Genomic DNA, 19608 nt, shown 5'->3' with positions numbered 1-19608 from the left:
ACCTCTAGTAGTAAAAGAGCTCCTCTTCAATAACAAACTACTAACAGGTGAAAAGCTTAAAGGGGTACTCCACTGGAAAAAAAATTTTTAAATCAACTGGTGCCAGAACGTTAAACAGATTTGTAAATTAATTCTATTTAAAAATCTTGACTCTTCTAGTACTTATTAGCTGCTGAATGTTCCAGAGGAAGTTCTTTTCTTTTTGAATTTATTTTCTGTCTGACCACAGTGCTCTCTGCTGACACCTCTGTCCAGAGCAGGAACAATTCCCCATAGCAAACCTCTCCTGCTCTGGACCATTCCTGATATGACAGAGGTGTCAGTAGAGAGCACTGTGGTCAGACAGAAAAAGAAATTAAAAAAGAAAAGAACTTCCTCGGTAGTATACAGCAGCTGATCACGCCCCCTCCTATAGACTTGCATTGAGGGGGTGGGGCAGGACGTCACGAGTTCCCTGCGCCAGCTCCAGTGTTTAAAACAGTTTGTTCCAAACGCTGAGCAGCGGAGTACCCCTTTAAGTTTATCACTAGGCTAGTAATTGCGGCCACCGGATGCTATTAATCTATGATAAAGGATAGAAGGCATGCTACAATATTTTAACTTGTGTGTAAAATTTTCAGCAAAGTTTGTTTGTTTGTAGATATTTATTAGCAGTTAGTATATGGGAAAATAGGGATTTCAGTTATCACCTATATGTTTTTTTTGTATGATATAAAAATTTGACTCTTCATTCATACGCCTCCTTGTACAGACTGACAAATAAAGAGGCCTTACGACAAGTGGAACGGTACCTTTAGGGTAAGTCACATGTAGCGCATCCGCATCATAAAATACACTACGTGTGACCCTAAAGCAGTCACAAAAGCAATATTCGTGCTGCGGCCAGGTAGCTCTGTTTGTCCGCTCGTAGCAAAGAATTTCCGCCGCTACAAGCAGACACACAGAGCTACCGGGATGCAGCAGGAAACTCGCTGTGACTGCCGTTGGCACATCCTCAGTGTGAAAGTGCGGATGCACTACGTGTGACCCTACTCTTAAAGGGGTACTCTGGCCCTAGACATAGGGGATAAGATGTCTGATTGCGGGGGGGGGGGGGGGGGGCGCCACTGTGGACCCCCGCGATCTCGGCTGCGGCACCCCAGACATCCGTTGCACTACGCAAACTTCGCCCTGTGCCGGATGACTGGCAGAGGTTCGAAATGTCATGGTCAAGCCCCCTCAATGCAAGTCTATGGGAGGGGACGTGACGGCTGTCACGCCCCTTCCATAGACTTGCATTAAGGGGGCATGGCTGTGATGTCATGAGCGGGGCGTGACCGTGAAGTTACAAGACGTTACAAGCTGCACTCGACACTCTAAATGAATACCAGGTGCAGCAGGGAGATCACGGGTGTCCCCAGCGGCGGGAGCCCTGCGATCAGACAGATGTCTAGGGGTGGAGTACCCCTTTAATCAGCTTACTGGCAGGGTTGTTGAGTGTCAGACCCCCACCAATGAGATATTGATCCAGAGGATAGGCCAGCAATAATAATAAAAAAGTCCTGAGAACCCTGTAATGTCATATGAATCCAGCCTTAGTGTGTGAACAACCAAAGTACATGGAGAAATCCAAACATGAGGAAAACATTCAAACTTCATGCAGTAGTTTTTTTGTATGTTATGTTATGTTTTTGTATGTTATTTCTTGAGAACCTTGTCAAGTGACTGTATTATGTCAATAACAGGACTGCAAAAACTCCAGTCTAAATACATTGGGGGTCATATTCAAAACTCTTCACTTCAAAAATGTCACGTTCACATCAGATATTCAAAGTATTTTGCATGAAAATTATCCAAGGTTTACACCAGTCACAGCAGTTTTTCAAAAGTGGGTGTGGCTATGTAAATCTCATGTTTTACATAACATTTTCAAAGGGGTGAGGGTCCATTTGACATCCAAAATTTCACACCAGGTTTTTGCTAGTGTAGAAATCACAGAAATGGTTGTAGTTTTTTTTTGTTTTTTTTTCCCTTTAGTTTTTTTGGGAAAAAGGTCTTATTTAATCAATTATTGAAAAATAAATATTAATGGAAAATGTTATTAAAAAATTAAAATAAATGGGGCCACGGGGTGTAGTGATGTAGGTGGATGGGGCAAGATGGTATTAACCCCAGAGGCAAGATGTTGTCAACCCCTAATGTTCGTGACCACAGAGTGGTGTTTGGGTATCGGGAACTACCCAAACGATATCTCCACTATCCCAATGGCTAAGCAGTAAAATGAGAGTCAACGACCAGGTTATGGTTAACGTAGGCTTTACTGAGGTCAGACAGTTGTTTCAGTCTCTACAGCTCGGCCAGAATCCCAGAGAGGTGGCCAGGAACACAGAAGGACCTCACAGCTTGCTTGGACTAGTTGGACTTGTAATAGACTTTAGATAATTGACTTGAGGCTTGACTGGACTGTAGATAGTGACAGCAGACATAGACTTGACTTACTGGAAGTGACTATAGATTTGAGGCCTTCCAGGTAGCTGGACACTATAACTGAGACTTCTGATCATGACTGTACCCCAGTAGGAATGATGGTGTAAGCGGAGGAAAAAGAGAAAGATTGCAGCACCTGCCTTCCTTATATAGGGGGCTGAACTATAAGCCCATAGGTCAAGCTGCGGGTCATGTGTTAAGCTGGTGCTATCTGGGTAACATGTGATAACATCATGTGAACATATCATGTAACATCTCACAGGTCCTTTAGACAATTACATTAGTCCTCCAAAGGTCCTTTATACTGTCTATACATTATATATATATTTTATATTAATGTCTATACATTATATATATCTATCTATATATATATATATATAGATAGATATCCAAAAAATGCAGCACTACTATACCACAGTAGACGGGTGCCAGCTCCTCAGGCTCGATCACAGCCAATTGATAACTTCAAAAAATGGTGCGGCACTCCAAATGTCCAAAAAAATAACGTATTTATTCCACATGTCAAACAGTGCGACGTTTCAGCCCCTCAATGGAGCTTTTTTCAAGCATAGTGATACCACACACAGGCTGGGGTTATATACCCAGCTCAGTAATGAACAGTAATTACATAATTAATCAATACAGTGATAAAAATACATAAAATAACAGTGCAATTTAAAAAAAATAAAGTGCTTAAGAGTACCATAGGTACATATATAATGTGTACAGTGTCACAGTGAAAGTTAAAAAGCAATGTGGCTTGAATATACAAAACTCCATCATAATAATAGTTAATAATACACCACTGATGCATATAAACCATAATTAAATATACATATATAGAAAACGCCTACCCGCTCTGTTGCCATGCCGTTCGCCAATCTGTTCACATCCTGTTTCCGGGATGCCTTCCCGGAAACAGGATGTGAACAGATTGGGAGATTTTCTGGCGCAGGCGCATACTGTTTGTATACAAGCCAAACGTGGCGAACGGCATGGCAACAGAGCGGGTAGGCGTTTTCTATATATGTATATTTAATTATGGTTTATATGCATCAGTGGTGTATTATTAACTATTATTATGATGGAGTTTTGTATATTCAAGCCACATTGCTTTTTAACTTTCACTGTGACACTGTACACATTATATATGTACCTATGGTACTCTTAAGCACTTTATTTTTTGTAAATTGCACTGTTATTTTATGTATTTTTATCACTGTATTGATTAATTATTTAATTACTGTTCATTACTGAGCTGGGTATATAACCCCAGCCTGTGTGTGGTATCACTATGCTTGAAAAAAGCTCCATTGAGGGGCTGAAACGTCGCACTGTTTGACATGTGGAATAAATAAGTAATTTTTTTGGACATTTGGAGTGCCGCACCATTTTTTGAAGTTATATATATATATATATATATATATATATATATATATATATATTACAATAAATAACATTAAAGTATCAGCAGGGGAGACACTGCAGGAGGGCCCAAGGTCACTTAGAGACTCAACCTGACAGAGCCTAAGAGTAGTGCAGGACCATGTCCTGTACTGGGATATTACAACTGCACCTGAACTCACATATAAGCCCCAGAAATGTTTTATTTATACAGTTATTGTTTGTCTGGGCACTAGTAATCATGGTATATTACATGAAATGCTTCCCCCAGAATTTTCGGGGATGTAAAATTTAGACATTGGCGCCAAAAGTGCAAATTTTGACGCTAAAATTGGCAATTTCGGCACAAAAAAATATAATATGGCGGCAGCAAAAAAAAATAGTGGTGCAAAATTTGGCAATTTTTGGCGCGAAAAAGACAAAAGTGGCACGAAAATGAACTCTCACATATCTTCAAGCCCTTTGAAAATATGAGGAGAAAAAAAAGTGTAATTAATACATCTGGAATAGAAATTACAGTAGTTTTTGAATATGTCCCCCATTGTCATGGAAAAACCTCCAGCATTACTACGTGAAACAGTATAGTCTATGTGGGAAGTTGTCTGGTTCCACAATCAACTCTGAGAAATGTTTGGGAAAATGTGAACCTGAGAGGTACGTATGATCAGCCACGAAAAAACAAATCATTTCTCCTCCCCTAAGGAATACAAGCCTATCGTCAGTCTATATACACACATACTGCCGACAGCTCCGCTAATGTACACGATGAATGATATTTAACAGTTACAGTAGCGACAAAATAAACATGTCGCCGGGAGACGAAATGATCAGAGGTGCCCGCAGAAGTATTGGTAACTACTGTTGATACAACTACAAAACATTTTACACTACCGCTACAGCTCTGACCAATGAAAAAACGGCAAATAATAATATATGACCCATGGTGTAAAGCTTTCTCCTACGAAAGCTAGGACCCCCACCAATCTCTAGAATAAGGGAACATTAGTTCATAGAGGCCTCTTCATCATCATCTGAATGTGTTCCAGATCATGAAATTTCAAAGGGGCCAGAGCTTCCTGATCTGGGGACTGACTGGGTTCCATAAATCCTTACCCCATTAATCAAAAAGGTATGGTAATATCCTAAACAGGGACCCTTATATGTCCCAATGATGTCCACGGACCCTAAGATATTATATGGAAAGAGGATGTGCATTCTAAAAGACTATAATAAACTTTAAGGGGTGCTCCGCCCCTAGACATCTTATCCCCTATCCAAAGGATAGGGGATAAGATGTCTGATCGTGGGGGTCCCGCCGCTGGGAACTCCCACGGTCTCTCCTGCAGCACCCCTGTCATCTGGTGCACGGAACGAGCTCCGTGCACCAGATGACAGAGGTGCTGCAGGAGAGATCGCGGGGATCCCAGTGGCGGGACCCCCACGATCAGACATCTTATCCCCTATCCTTTGGATAGGGGAAAAGATGTCTAGGGGCGGAGTACCCCTTTAAAATAAAACGTCTGATCCCTGGCACTGCCATTTCGACTTTCACCGCTTCCCCTTGATCACCCTTTCCTGGTTATGCCTTGACACCTAGAAAACTGCCTCTTTAATTTAAATGAAATATAGTAATATGTATTACCAAATGGTGTCTAAAATGCACAATTTAAACACAAAAACATTCCTTTCTTCCAGGCTAAAGTGTCTTAAATGGGTACTCCGATGGAAAACTTTTTTTTAAAATGAACTGGTGCCAGAGAGTTAAACAGAATAGCAAATTACTTCTATTAAAAATCTTAATCCTTCCAGTACTTATTAGCTGCTGAATACTACAGAGGAAATTATTTTCTTTTTGGAACACAGTGCTCTCTGCTGACTTCTCTGTCCATTTTAGGAACTGTCCAGAGCAGCATATGTTTGCTATGGGGATTTTCTCCTACTCTGGACATTCCTAAAATGGACAGAGATGTCAGCAGAGAGCACTGTGTTCCAAAAAGAAAATAATTTCCTCTGTAGTATTCAGCAGCTAATAAGTACTGGAAGGATTACAATTTTTTAATAGAAGTAATTTACAAATCTGTTTAACTTTCTGGCACCAGTTGATTTAAAAAAAAAAAAAAAGTTTTCCACCGGAGTACCCCTTTAACCCCTTAACCCTTTAAGGACTCAGCCCATTTTGGCCTTAAGGACTCAGACAATTTAATTTTTACGTTTTCATTTTTTCCTCCTCGCCTTCTAAAAATCATAACTCTTTTATATTTTCATCCACAGACTAGTATGAGGGCTTGTTTTTTGCGCGACCAGTTGTTCTTTGTAATGACATCACTCATTATATCATAAAATGTATGGCGCAACCAAAAAACACTATTTTTGTGGGGAAATTAAAACGAAAAACGCAATTTTGCTAATTTTGGAAGGTTTTGTTTTCACACCGTACAATTTATGGTAAAAATGACGTATGTTCTTTATTCTGAGGGTCAATATGATTAAAATGATACCCATTATTACGTACTTTTATATTATTGTTGCGCTTAAAAAAAATCACAAACTTTTTAACCAAATTAGTACGTTTATAATCTCTTTATTTTGATGACCTCTAAATTTTTTATTTTTCCGTATAAGCGGCGGTATGGGGGCTCATTTTTTGCGCCATGATCTGTACTTTTTTTTGATACCACATTTGCATATAAAAAACTTTTAATAAATTTTTTATAATTTTTTTTTTAATAAAATGTATTAAAAAAGTAGGAATTTTGGACTTTTTTTTTTTTTTTTCGTTCACGCCGTTCACCGTACGGGATCATTAACATTTTATTTTAATAGTTCGGACATTTACGCACGCGGCAATACCAAATATGTCTATAAAAAATGTTTTTTACGCTTTTTGGGGGTAAAATAGGAAAAAACTGACGTTTTACTTTTTTATTGGGGGAGGGGATTTTTCACTTTTTTTTTTACTTTTACTTTTACATTTTTTTACATTTTTTTTTTACACTTGAATAGTCCCCATAGGGGACTATTCATAGCAATACCATGATTGCTAATACTGATCTGTTCTATGTATAGGACATAGAACAGATCAGTGTTTTCGGTGATCTTCTGCTCTGGTCTGCTCGATCACAGACCAGAGCAGGAGACGCCGGGAGCCAGACGGAGGCAGGTGAGGGGACCTCCGTCTGGCGTTCTGAATGATCGGATCCCTGCAGCAGCGCTGCGGGCGATCCGATCGTTCATTTAAATCGCGAACTGCCGCAGATGCCGGGATCTGTATTGATCCCGGCACCTGAGGGGTTAATGGCGGACGCCCGCGAGATCGCGGGCGTCGGCCATTGCCGGCGGGTCCCTGGCTGCGATCAGCAGCCGGGATCAGCCGCGCATGACACGGGCATCGCTCCGATGCCCGCGGTTATGCACAGGACGTAAATGTACGTCCTGGTGCGTTAAGTACCACCTCACCAGGACATACATTTACGTCCTGCTTCCTTAAGGGGTTAAGGACCCATGATGTACCTGTACTTCATGAGTCCTCTCCCTTTCTAGAATGCAGGGCCATGGCCTCTAACAATGGCTGGGACCCGCGGCTAATAGAGCATAGCACTGATCACGGTGCCGGGCGCTATTAACCCTTTAGACGCGGCGTTCAACTTTTAACGCCGCGTCTAAAGTGAAAGTAAATCATTGCCGGTTAGCTCAGGGGGCTGTTCGGGATGTCTGGGGCGAAATCGCGGCATCCCGAACAGCTGTGAGACAGCAGGAGGGTCCCTTACCTTGCCTACTGGTGTCCGATCGCCAAATGACTGCTTAGTGCCTGAGATCCAGGCATGAGCAGTCAAGCGGCAGAATCATTGATCAATGGTTTCCTATGAGAAACCATTGATCAATGTAAAAGATCAATGTGTGCAGTGTTATAGGTCCCTATGGGAGCTATAACACTGCTAAAAAAGAGTGAAAAAAAAAAGTGAATAAAGATCATTTAACCCCTTCCCTAATGTAAGTTTGAATCACCCCCCTTTTCTCATAAAAAAACCCAGTGTAAATAAAAATAAAAATAAACATATGTGGTATCGCCAAGTGCGGAAATGTCCGAACTATAAAAATATATTGTTAAATAAACCGCATCAATGGCGTACGCACAAAAAAATTCCAAAGATCAATAAGTCCTATCAATACAAAAATGGTACCGATAAAAACTTCAGATTGCGGCGCAAAAAATGAGTATACGTATACATTAAACGTATACATTTTCCTGCATGAAGTTATGATTTTTTCCAGAAGTACGACAAAATCAAACCTATATAAGTAGGGTATCATTTTAATCGTATGGACCTACAGAATAATGATAAGGTGTCATTTTTACTGAAAAATTTACTGTGTAGAAACGGAAGCCCCCAAAAGTTACAAAATTGTGTTTTTTTTTTCCAATTTTGTCGCACAATGATTTTTTTTTCCGTTTCACCGTAGATTTTTGGGTAAAATGACCGATGTCATTACAAAGTAGAATTGGTGGCGCAAAAAATAAGCCATAATATGGATTTTTAGGTGCAAAATTGAAAGTTATGATTTTTTAAAGGTAAGGAGGAAAAAACGAAAATGCAAAAAAACGGAAAAACCCTGGGTCCTTAAAGGGGTATTCCGCCCCTAGACATTTTATCCCCTATCCAAAGGATAGGGGATAAGATGTCAGAACACCACGGTCCCGCTGCTGGGGACCCCTGGGATCCCCGCTGCGGCACCGCGCTATCATTACAGCACAGAGCGAGTTCGCTCTGCACGTAATGATGAGTGGTACAAGGGCCGGAGCATCGTTACGTCACGGCTCCGCCCCTCGTGATGTCACGTCCCGCCCCTTTCAATACAAGTCTATGGGAGGGGGCGTGGCGGTCGTCACGCCCCCTCCCTTAGACTTGCATTAAGGGGACGGGCCATGACGTCACGCTGCTCCGTCCCCTGTATCGCCCGTCATTACGCACAGAGTGAACTCGCTCTGTGCTGTAATGATAGCGCAGTGCCGCAGCGGGGATCCCAGGGGTCCCCAGCAGCGGGACCACGGCGGTCTGACATCTTATCCCCTATCCTTTGGATAGGGGATAAAATGTCTAGGGGCGGAATACCCCTTTAAGGGTTTAATGAGTTAGAAGTTAGCTGTCATTTAATGTAACTTTTCAGAATAAGCCTGAGGTAAGATCTATTACTTACAGTTGCCTCTTTGCCGACTTTGTTTCATTGCAGATTCTGGTCTCTACAGTCACTTAGTCTCTCATCTTTCTCCTCACCTTTCCCATCTCCACAGACTTTTATGGACAGCATGTTAAAGGAGTACTCCGGTGGAAAAAAAATTTTTCTTCAAATCAACAGGTTCTATAAAGTCATACAAATTTGAAAATTACTTCTATATAAAAATCTTAATACTTCCAATACTTATCAGCTGCTGTATAGTACAGAGGAAGTTGTATAGTTTTTCTGCTCTCTGCTGACACCTCTGTCCATGTCAGGAACTGTCCAGAGCAGGAGGGGTTTGCTATGGGGATTAAGATTTTTTAATAGAAGTGATTTACAAATCTCTTTCTAGCACCAGTTGATTTGAAAAAAAATCATTTTCCTCCGGAGTTCCCCTTTAACTGATTTGTCAGTGAACTGCAGGTCTGTCTTGTGAATTCATAAAAAGGAATAATTGGTCAGCACATCCTACACGACTATTATATATATCAAATATACAGGTGCACGCTGCTGCTGAACTACAAGTACAAACAATAGAATTACAGCAGCCACTGCTAGAGCTAAGATATATGTGTAATATGACATGTTTAACATTGCAATACTGCTAAAGTGAAAAATAGGGGTTCTCAGCTTACCATGTGGCCAAATAGGGGGAGATTTATTAAAACCTGTCCAGAGGAATGAATTGGCACAGTGTGTGTGTGTGTGTGTGTGTGGGGGGGGGGGGGGGGGAGTTAATTAATTGGCACAGTGGGGGGGGGGGTTAATGAATTGGCTAAGTGGGGGGCGGGGAGGGGGGGGTCAATGAATTGGCACAGTGGGGGGGAGGGGGGGTCAATAAATTGGCAAAGTGGGGGGGGGGGAGGGGAGGGGGGTCAATGAATTGGCACAGTGGGGGGGAGGGGGCTTAATGAATTAACACAGTGGGGGGAGGGGGGTTAATGAACTGGCACAGTGGGGGGGAGGGGAGAGGGTGGTTAATGAATTGGCATGGGGGGGAGAGGAGGGGAAGGGGGTTAATGAATTAGCAAAGGGGGGAGGAAGGGAAGGGGGGTTAATGAATTGGCACAAAGTGGAGGGGGGTTAATGAATTGGCACAGGGGGAAGGAGGGGAGGAGGGGGTTAATGAATTGGCACAGGGGGGAACGAGGGGAGGGGGAGTTTAATTAAATGACACAGGGGAGAGAGGGGGTTAAGGAAATGGCACAGGTGATGGACGGGTTAATGAAATGGCACAGGGGGACTGGGGGGCGGTTTATAAAATGGCACAGGGGGGAGGGGGGGTTGTGAATGAAATGGCCTAGGGGAGGTAATAAAAATTGCACAGGGGGATCAGAGAGGCCACATCAATTCCCAATCCCCCCTCTGATCCCCTGTGCCATTTCAACCCCCCCTCTGATGCCCCCTGTTCCATTTCAACCCTCCACCCCCCCCTCTGATCCCCCTGTGCCATTTCAACCCTCCACCCCCCTCTGATCCCCCTGTGCCATTTCAACCCTCCACCCCCCCTCTGATCCCCCTGTGCCATTTCAACCCTCCACCCCCCACCTCTGATCCCCCTGTGCCATTTCAACCCTCCACCCCCCCCCCCACCTCCCCTCTGATCCCCATGTGCCATTTTGATTCCCAGTCCAGCATTTCATTCTTGGACCCAGGCAGCACAATGTCTTGGGCCGGCCCTGTCACTGCGCTGCAGCCCACTGTTGGGACTGATGGGGGACCTCGCGCAAGTGACATTCCTCCGCAGACTCAGCGGACCCGCGCAGGAGGGTCACACGTCAATCCCCGCCGCCGCAGAAAAGAAGAAACCACGGATGGCCAGTTGAGTGTGTCTGTAAGTGTATCTGTTTAAAGGGGTACTTCACCCAGATACATCTTATCCCCTATCCACAGGATAGGGGATAAGATGCCTGATCGTGGGAGTCCTGCTGCTGGGGCCCCAGCAATCTCCGTGCAGCACTCGGCATTCTAAACAGTATGTCCCAGTGGCAGGACACCCTTGATCAGGCATCTTATTCCCTATCCTTTGGATTAGATGCCTTTGGGCGAAGTACTCTTTAAGGGTATGTTCACACATACAAGATCCTGCGCAGATTTGATGCACAGGATTTGTAACTGCCGATTAGAAGCTGTGATCAGTCATTAAGTTTACATTGAAATCTGCAGCAGAAAATCCTGTGCATCAAATCTGTGTACGTGTGAAGGTACCCTTAAATAGGTGATCCACCATAAGGTGATTTTAGTATGTACATGCCAGACAATAATGGACAGTATATGGCAGTATTATATTTAGAGGGTACATTGTGTGGCAGTATTATATTTAGAGGGTACAGTATGTGGCAGTATTATATTTAGAGGGTACAGTATATGGCAGTATTATATTTAGAGGGTACAGTATGTGGTAGTATTATATTTAGAGGGTACAATATTTGGCAGTATTTAGAGGGTACAGTGTGTGGTAGTATTATAATTAGATGGTACAGTATATGGCAGTATTATATTTAGAGGGTAGAATATATGACAGTATTTAGAGGGTACAGTGTGCGGTAGTATTATATTTAGAGGGTACTGTATATGGCAGTATTATATTTAGAGGGTACAGTATATGACAGTATTTAGAGGGTACAGTGTGCGGTAGTATTATATTTAGAGGGTACAGTGTGTGGTAGTATTATATTTAATGGGTACAGTATATGGCAGTATTATATTTAGAGGGTACAGTATGTGGCAGTATTATATTTAGAGGGTACAGTGTGTGGTTGTATAATATTTGCTGGCATAGTGTCTGTCAGGGTTATATTAATTATTGTTTTAATATAGAGAATCAGAATCTGCTGACAAAGTGAGGAGCCAACCCCGTCTGGGCATCAAGTTCTACAGAAAGAAGATTAAGCTGTAACAAGTCAAGTTTACCATCTGAATAAGATAAGGAAATACTATAGAGAAGACATCAACCTGTGAGTAATGATGTCATTGTGTATTCTCACAGATTGTGTCCCATCAGAGCTGTAGTCAATTTCTGCAGTGATGATGGATGAAACAACAACTCCCATCATAACCATGCCACTGCTTAGATCACACTGGGAGCTGTAGTTTCAAATGTTAAAAACTTCTTCAGCACCGCCTGCTTGCTTGGCAATTGGTATATTCGCTTACCATTCTTGAAATAATTTTCCCTGACATGCTACACCATAGTCGTCCATCACAACAGACCAGAAAGTTACTTTGGGGGAGGGGTTTAAGTGGTGAGTGCCATCTATCAATTCCTGGATATTTTGTACAAAAAGATTGAGCACCAAGAGCTGAAGGAACAAGGGGATTTACCAGAGAGGATTTCTAGGGCTAACTCCACAACCCTTCAGGTGAAGCAGTGTCGTCTGTGCTTTTTTTTATTTGGAAATGTTTGGGGTATAGGGTGATGCCATTTTCTACTGCACCGGGTGACATCAACCCTAGCAACGCTACTGGCAGGGGGTAGTGGTTGCTTGTGCCACCGACAGACACTGCGCCCCCCAGCAGCCGCAAATGTAACCGCACATTGATGATTGATTCAAATATCTCCCACGCCACCATTCCCAAGTTCCCCCCCCCCCCCCCCCTCCACCACCATCCCTGGCGCCGTTACTGGAATAGAGGACTGATGAAGCCAGTCTGCCAGACTAGAGATAGACAAGCACAGCATCCCCCCAGACACCCACATCAGGCATGCTGCAGGTACTACTGTAGCAGAGTGCCCCTTCTGTCTGGTGAAACTGGACAAGACCTGCTGAGTCACATGTTGGTTAAAAGGGGACCACCAGACCTGCTGATAAGCACATGTGGGTGAGAAGTGGACTGGAGCAGACCTGTTGATGAGCACACCTAGGCCAGGAGACAAATCATCTATATTGCATGCAAAAATCATTAAATAGGTAGAGTGGTGAAAAAGGGGCAGATCACAGAGCGGAGTCAAGGGGTGGAGTCAAGGAGGCGGCAAAATAAGCTTTCGCCTAGGGTGGCAAAAATCCTTGCACCAGCCCTGCCTGCTACCATGCCAATGTTCTCAAGGTTGCTGCTGATCTCCACTTCCTGGGCTGGCATTGACACAGAAAATGGCTAAAAATGCCCACTTAGCGAGTGGCTGAGGTGGGTCCCTACTGCGGCCAGTGATTGGATGAGCGGCATTTCCTTTTATTCCCTATGTTTTGAGATGGGACCAGGAAGTGAAGATAAGTGGGGACCCGGTGAATGTGGGTACCATAAAGTTGGGGCATCGGAGAGGTGAATATTTAACTTTTTTTTACTGTGGCCATTTAAAAAACAAACAAAAAAACAGACTTATCCCATTGGACAACCGGCTTCTGCCTGTGAAGGAAGATGTTTGGATAATTTATAATAGGAAAATAGTTCGCTAATAATGTAGAAATGGCTGTAAATGTGGAGCTTCACTTTAATTACTTTGTAGTGAATGTTAGACTTAGAACACATGTGAAGTCTCTGTATATCTGGACATTGCATCAAATTAATAAAGAACATTTGTCTCTTATATTAAATCAATCCCATTTTCAGCCCCATAACAATTCTATTATGTCTTGGCTTATATTATAAATCATGAACAGATAGTGTGCGTTTTCTATCAGAGAACCTTCTGTAACCATTTCATCATGATAACAAACAACGTTTTTTACTGTATGTTCATAGGATTGTGTCATATTCACACGCTATGTTCTGCTAACCTCTGACCCCATGACTGGATATAAAATCCATATAAATCTCAAAGAATGTAGCAATAAATTGTACATTGTTTATCTCGAGAATCAAAAACGCACCCAAAAAAAATGTGATTAGACATAGTATGTATAGTATGTATCTAAGTTCATAAATATTAAAGAGAATGTATCAACCGAAAATGACATATTGTTTAAATCAAATTTTTATTATTAACATTATTTTTTTTACTTTATATTTTAAAACAAATTCAGATAGATTCTGTTTTTTAAACTTTCCAATAGAGCAGACATACACTGCTCAAAAAAATAAAGGGAACACTTAAAACAACACAATGTAACTCCAAGTCAATGACACTTCTGGGAAATCACACTGTCCACTCAGGAAGCAACACTGATTGACAATCAATTTCACATGCTGTTGTGCAAATAGAACAAACAACAGGTGGAAATGATAGGAAATTAGCAAGACCCCCCCAATAAAGGAGTGGGTCTGAAGGTGGTGACCACAGACCACTTCTCGGTTCCTATGCTTCCTGGCTGATGTTTTGGTCACTTTTGAGTGCTGGTGGTGCTTTCACTCTAGTGGTAGCATGAGACGGAGTCTACAACAAGTACACACACAGAGGAGACCAATATATGGAGGGAAATTCAAGATTAATTACTTATAGGCTGCCAACAGGCAACCCAAAAAGACCCTACTTTCCCATATACCCAATTAATAATGTTTAAAGTACAATCTTTATTGTCTTATATCCGCAAATGAAAATTTGCCTCTTGACAAAGCTACTTAGGTAGCAACACATGTCAAGGGTGGCCGTGCCATACTGATTTTAAGTCAAGTGTCTATGCCCCTTATCCACTGATGTGGGTGTATCTGCAGGCACCCACCATCATTCAGATTGGTGCATTTTTTAATAGACCGAATGGTCAGCATGCACATCTATTGAGAGGGTCATACGGCACTTGTATATTTTAATCGTTATATGTGTGGATATGAGACAATTAAGATTGCACTTTTAACATTATTAATTAGGTATATGGGAAAATTGGGTCTTTTTGGGTTGCCTGTTGGCAGCCTATAAGTAAGGAGTCTACAACAACCCACACAAGTGGCTCAGGTAGTGCAGCTCATCCAGGATGGCACATCAATGCAAGCTGTGGCAAGAAGGTTTGCTGTGTCTGTCAGTGTAGTGTCCAGAGTATGGAGGCGCTACCAGGAGACAGGCCAGTACATCAGGAGATGTGGAGAAGGCCACAGGAGGGCAACAACCCAGCAGCAGAACAGCTACCTCCAGCCTTTGTGCAAGGAAGAGCAGGAGGAGCACTGCCAGAGCCCTGCAAAATGACCTCCAGCAGGCCACAAATGTGCATGTGTCCACTGAAACGGTCAGAAACAGACTACATGAGGGTGGTATGAGGGCCCAACGTCCACTGGTGGGGGTTGTGCTTTACAGCCCAACACCATGCAGGACGTTTGGCATTTGCCAGAGGACACCAAGATTGGTAAATTTGCCACTGGCACCCGGTGCTCTTCACAGATGAAAGCAGATTCACACTGTGTACATGTGATAGATGTGACAGAGTCTGGAGATGCTGTGGAGAACATTCTGCTGCCTGCAACATCCTCCAGCATGACCGGTTTGGCGGTGGGTCAGTAATGGTGTGGGGTGGCATTTTTTGAGGGGGCCGCACAGCCCTCCATGTGCTTGCCAGAGGTAGCCTGACTGCCATTAGGTACCGAGATGAGATCCTCAGACCCTTTGTGAGACCATATGCTGGTGCGGCTGGGTTCCTCCTAATGCAAGACAATGCTAGACCTCGTGTGGCTGGAGTGTGTCAGCAGTTCCTGCAAGAGGAAGGCATTGATTCTATGGACTGGCCTGGCCGTTCCCCACACCTGAATCCGACTGAGCACATCTGGGACATCATGTCTCGCTTCATCCACCAATGCCACGTTGTACCACAGACTGTCCAGGAGTTGGCGGATGCTTTAGTCCAGGTCTGGGAGGACATCCCTCAGGAGACGATCCGCCCCCTCATTAGGAGCATTCCCAGGCGTTGTAGGGAGGTCATACGAGCACGTGGAGTTCACACACACTACTGATCCTCATTTTGACATGTTTTAAAGGGGTACTCCTCCCCTAGACATCTTATCCCCTATCCAAAGGATAGGGGATGAGATGTTAGAACGCCCCCGGGATCGCCGCTGCGGCACCGCGCTATCATTACTGCACAGAGCGAGTTCGCTCTGCACGTAATGACAGGCAATACAGGGGCCGGAGCATCGTTACGTCATGGCTCCACCCCTCGTGATGTCACGGCCCGCCCCTTTGAATACAAGTCTGTGGGAGGGGGTGTGACGTCGTCACGCCCCCTGCCATGGACTTGCATTAAGGGGACGGGCTGTGATGTCACGAGGGGCGGAGCCATGACATCACGCTGCTCTGTCCCCTGTATCGCCCGTTATTACGCACAGAGCGAACTCGCTCTGTGCAGTAATGATAGCGCAGTGCCGCAGCGGCAATCTCGGGGGTTGCCAGCAGCGGGATCGTGGCGATCTGACATCTTATCCCCTATCTTTTGGATAGGGGATAAGATGTCTAGGGGCGGAGTACCCCTTTAAGGACATTACATCAAAGTTGGATCAGCCTGTAGTGTGGTTTTCCACTTTGAATTTGACTCCATATCCAGACCTCCATGGGTTGATAAATTTGATTTCCATTGATAATTTTTGTGTGATTTTGTTGTCAGCACATTCAACTATGTAAAGATGAAAGTATTTCATACGATTAGTTCATTCATTCAGATCTAGGATGTGCTATCTTAGTGTTTCCTAATTTTCTTGAGCAGTGTATAATGCTGACATTTCTTTTCCCAGTTAACTTGTCAGTTTTGCTGAATAAGGTCAGCAGGGGGGCAGATTACTAAACCCATTAAAGGGGTACTCCACTGCCCCAGCGTTCTGAACATTTTTCTCCGAACGATGGGTGTGGGCTACGGGGGTCGTTACGTCACAGCCACGCCCCTTGTGACGTCACGCCATGCCCCCTCAATGCAAGTCTATGAGAGGGGCATGGCAGCTGCCTCGCCCCCTTCCATAGACTTGTATTGAGGGGGCAGTGGGGCAGGGGAGTACCCCTTTAATGGTGCAAAAACATTTTTTTCCTGTGTTTTCACTTTCTCCGCCTCTCCTTTTTTTTGGTCCTAAATCTTTTCGATCCACCATTAACGGCCTTAGGACCAAAATAGTTGCTCTGGGTCATTAACAGGTTAAAGAGAATTATTATATTATAATTTTATATTATGCTCAGAGCTACAGACATAAGCCAATAGCTTATAGGGAGATAAAACATATAATGCCTGTCTCTTAGATAATGGCTGTTATAAAAGTAATAAAACAATGCTTTTCTTACAAGCTCAAGTGTCATAGAGGCTGAACTGAGCTGCAGCATGCATAACTTCTTGCTCCCCAACCCCCTCCTTGCCATGAATGATAATGTAAAAGGCTCAGTGCTGGAAACCAAACCCTTCACATCAATCATACAGGGCAGGATAGTGTGGGGAGGAGGAGTGCGTGTGATTTACTTACTTGTTCTTATGGCATCAGAGATAGCCGTTGTGGCCGTAAACTAACTATTGTGTTATGTATACTAAACAAAGTTAAAAAACAATACACAATGCAAGAATTGCTGTTTCTTGATCAACCTTACCTCCCCCAAAAAATGGAATAACAAGTGATCGAAAAGTGGTATGTGCCCCAAAATATTACCAAGATAGTAGTACCTGCAGAAAACAAGCCATCAAACAGGTCCATGAAAAAAAATTAAAAATAAATAAAAGTTATGATATGAGAACAATAAAAGGATATGACAACACAAAGTGAGTTATTGTTAACATTTTGTATTTATTTAAAAATAGTAAATCATCACAAAACCTATATAAATATACACTACAGTAAGTGAATGTAAGCCTGCCTGGGATAAATATAAATTAATATATATATATATATATATATATATATATATATATATATATATATATATTGTAACAACTTACTACATACTATAATATTTAAATAATTAGTTTAAATTAAAGCATACCTCCAATGATGGTCCAGAATTCCTGGCAACTGTGAGGCCCAAAGCAATCAGGAGACATGTTTGACAGAAGTCCCATCAAGCCATGGGACTTCAGACAAATACTTCTGATCCCTTTAGTCTCGGGGCAAGTCTTGGACCTCACAGTTGCCACGAATTTTAAACAGATATTCTGCCACCGGACCATTGTTGAAGGTACATTTTAATTTAAAGGGGTTCTCCGGTGCTTAGACATCTTATCCCCTATCCAAAGGATAGGGGATAAGATGCCTGATCGTGGGAGTCCCGCCGCTGGGGACCCCCGGGATCTTGGACGCGGCACCCCGTTTGTAATCAGTCCCCGGAGCGTGTTCGCTCCGGGTCTGATTACCGACGACCACAAGGCCGGAGGCGTGTGACGTCACGCCTCCGCCCCCGTGTGACGTCACGCCTCCGCCCCCGTGTGACGTCACACTCCGCCCCTCAATGCATGCCTACGGGAGGGGGCGAACACGGCCTGGGGACTGATTACAAATGGGGTGCCGCGTGCAAGATCCCGGGGGTCCCCAGCGGCGGGACTCCCGCGATCAGGCATCTTATCCACTATCCTTTGGATAGGGGATAAGATGTCTAAGCACCGGAGAACTCCTTTAAGCTGCAGAGTTTGCACAAAAACATAATTTTTTTACCACAATTATGTGCAAAAGTGTATGACTTTTTGGGATTTACGCTGCTTTTGCCAAGAGGGGAAGAAGTTGGAATGGGACTCGTCCTCGCATGAAGGGGGTGTGCCAGGGGTGCCAGCTTGCAACACCAAATATCATAGCTGGCTTAGGTCTCTGCAATGGGTGCAAGGGCACCCACTCCTGCTGGATTTATTAAAATGCATGTATCCAGCAGACCAAAAATGGGTGGGATGTATTTGTTTTGGTAAGCCACATACATCGATTCTCAGCCTTTTGGCTAAGATCAAGTCTAGTATCTATTCTTATCAGTGGTTTGGTCTTTGCCATTGATGTAGAATGAGTGAACGCACTGCACCACACAATCTTCACCTTTGGCAGTCACCCTTGGTATCCCGGCCTTCTGGCTAGGATCAGGGAAATTTTTATAGATCTGGCTGGTTGACCAGGCAGTATATCTACACTCATCCTCTTATTTATTTATTTTTGTATGTCACTGTGCCACTTTGGGTGTCCCTCCTTATTGTCTAGGGGAGGTGTGTGTGGCCATCAGGTTCCTCACCTCCCTGCAATCCCTGGGCATCTTGGCTTCGGTCAAGATGCTGTGGTAGCCCTTGGGGGGGGGGGTGTATGGTAGTGGTGGTATGGTAACGGTATATGAGGGGTTAATATTAACCCTGTCACTCATGACGCCAGGGTGAGGGCTGGTATTATTGAGGTATAGCTTAGGCCTATCGCCACCCTTCCCAGAAACGACAGGCGTATGCAGATAATGACTGAAGGTCCACACTGGAGTTAAACTTGAACTGAAGTAAACTTTACTCTTGAACTTGCGGTACATTCAGAATACAGTAACAGTCTCTGTAATACCCTTGTATAGACTTCAATGACTGACAGTTGCTGTGAACCTTGCATATTTTGCAGGTTAATAGAATCAAGATAATTGGTGCGTGGATCCGTCCGGATTTAGGGGTAGATTAGGTCCGGTAGTCCCGCAGAGTGTTTGGGGATTGATACACTCTATAACTATAATTGTTCAGCCGTTGCCGCAAG

At 43.5% G+C, this 19608-nt stretch overlaps 1 pseudogene; it reads left to right on the top strand.

The window, feature by feature from the left end:
* The first annotated feature begins 18815 nt into the window (after window positions 1-18815).
* LOC130274685 (U2 spliceosomal RNA) lies at window positions 18816-19075 on the top strand (annotated as a pseudogene).
* Window positions 19076-19608: the final 533 nt, after the last annotated feature.

The sequence above is a fragment of the Hyla sarda genome, chromosome 5 (genome assembly GCF_029499605.1).
Source record: "Hyla sarda isolate aHylSar1 chromosome 5, aHylSar1.hap1, whole genome shotgun sequence".
Classification (NCBI taxonomy): domain Eukaryota; kingdom Metazoa; phylum Chordata; class Amphibia; order Anura; family Hylidae; genus Hyla; species Hyla sarda.
The sequence above is the reverse complement of the archived record's forward strand: the minus strand, read 5'-3'. Positions and strand labels throughout refer to the sequence as shown.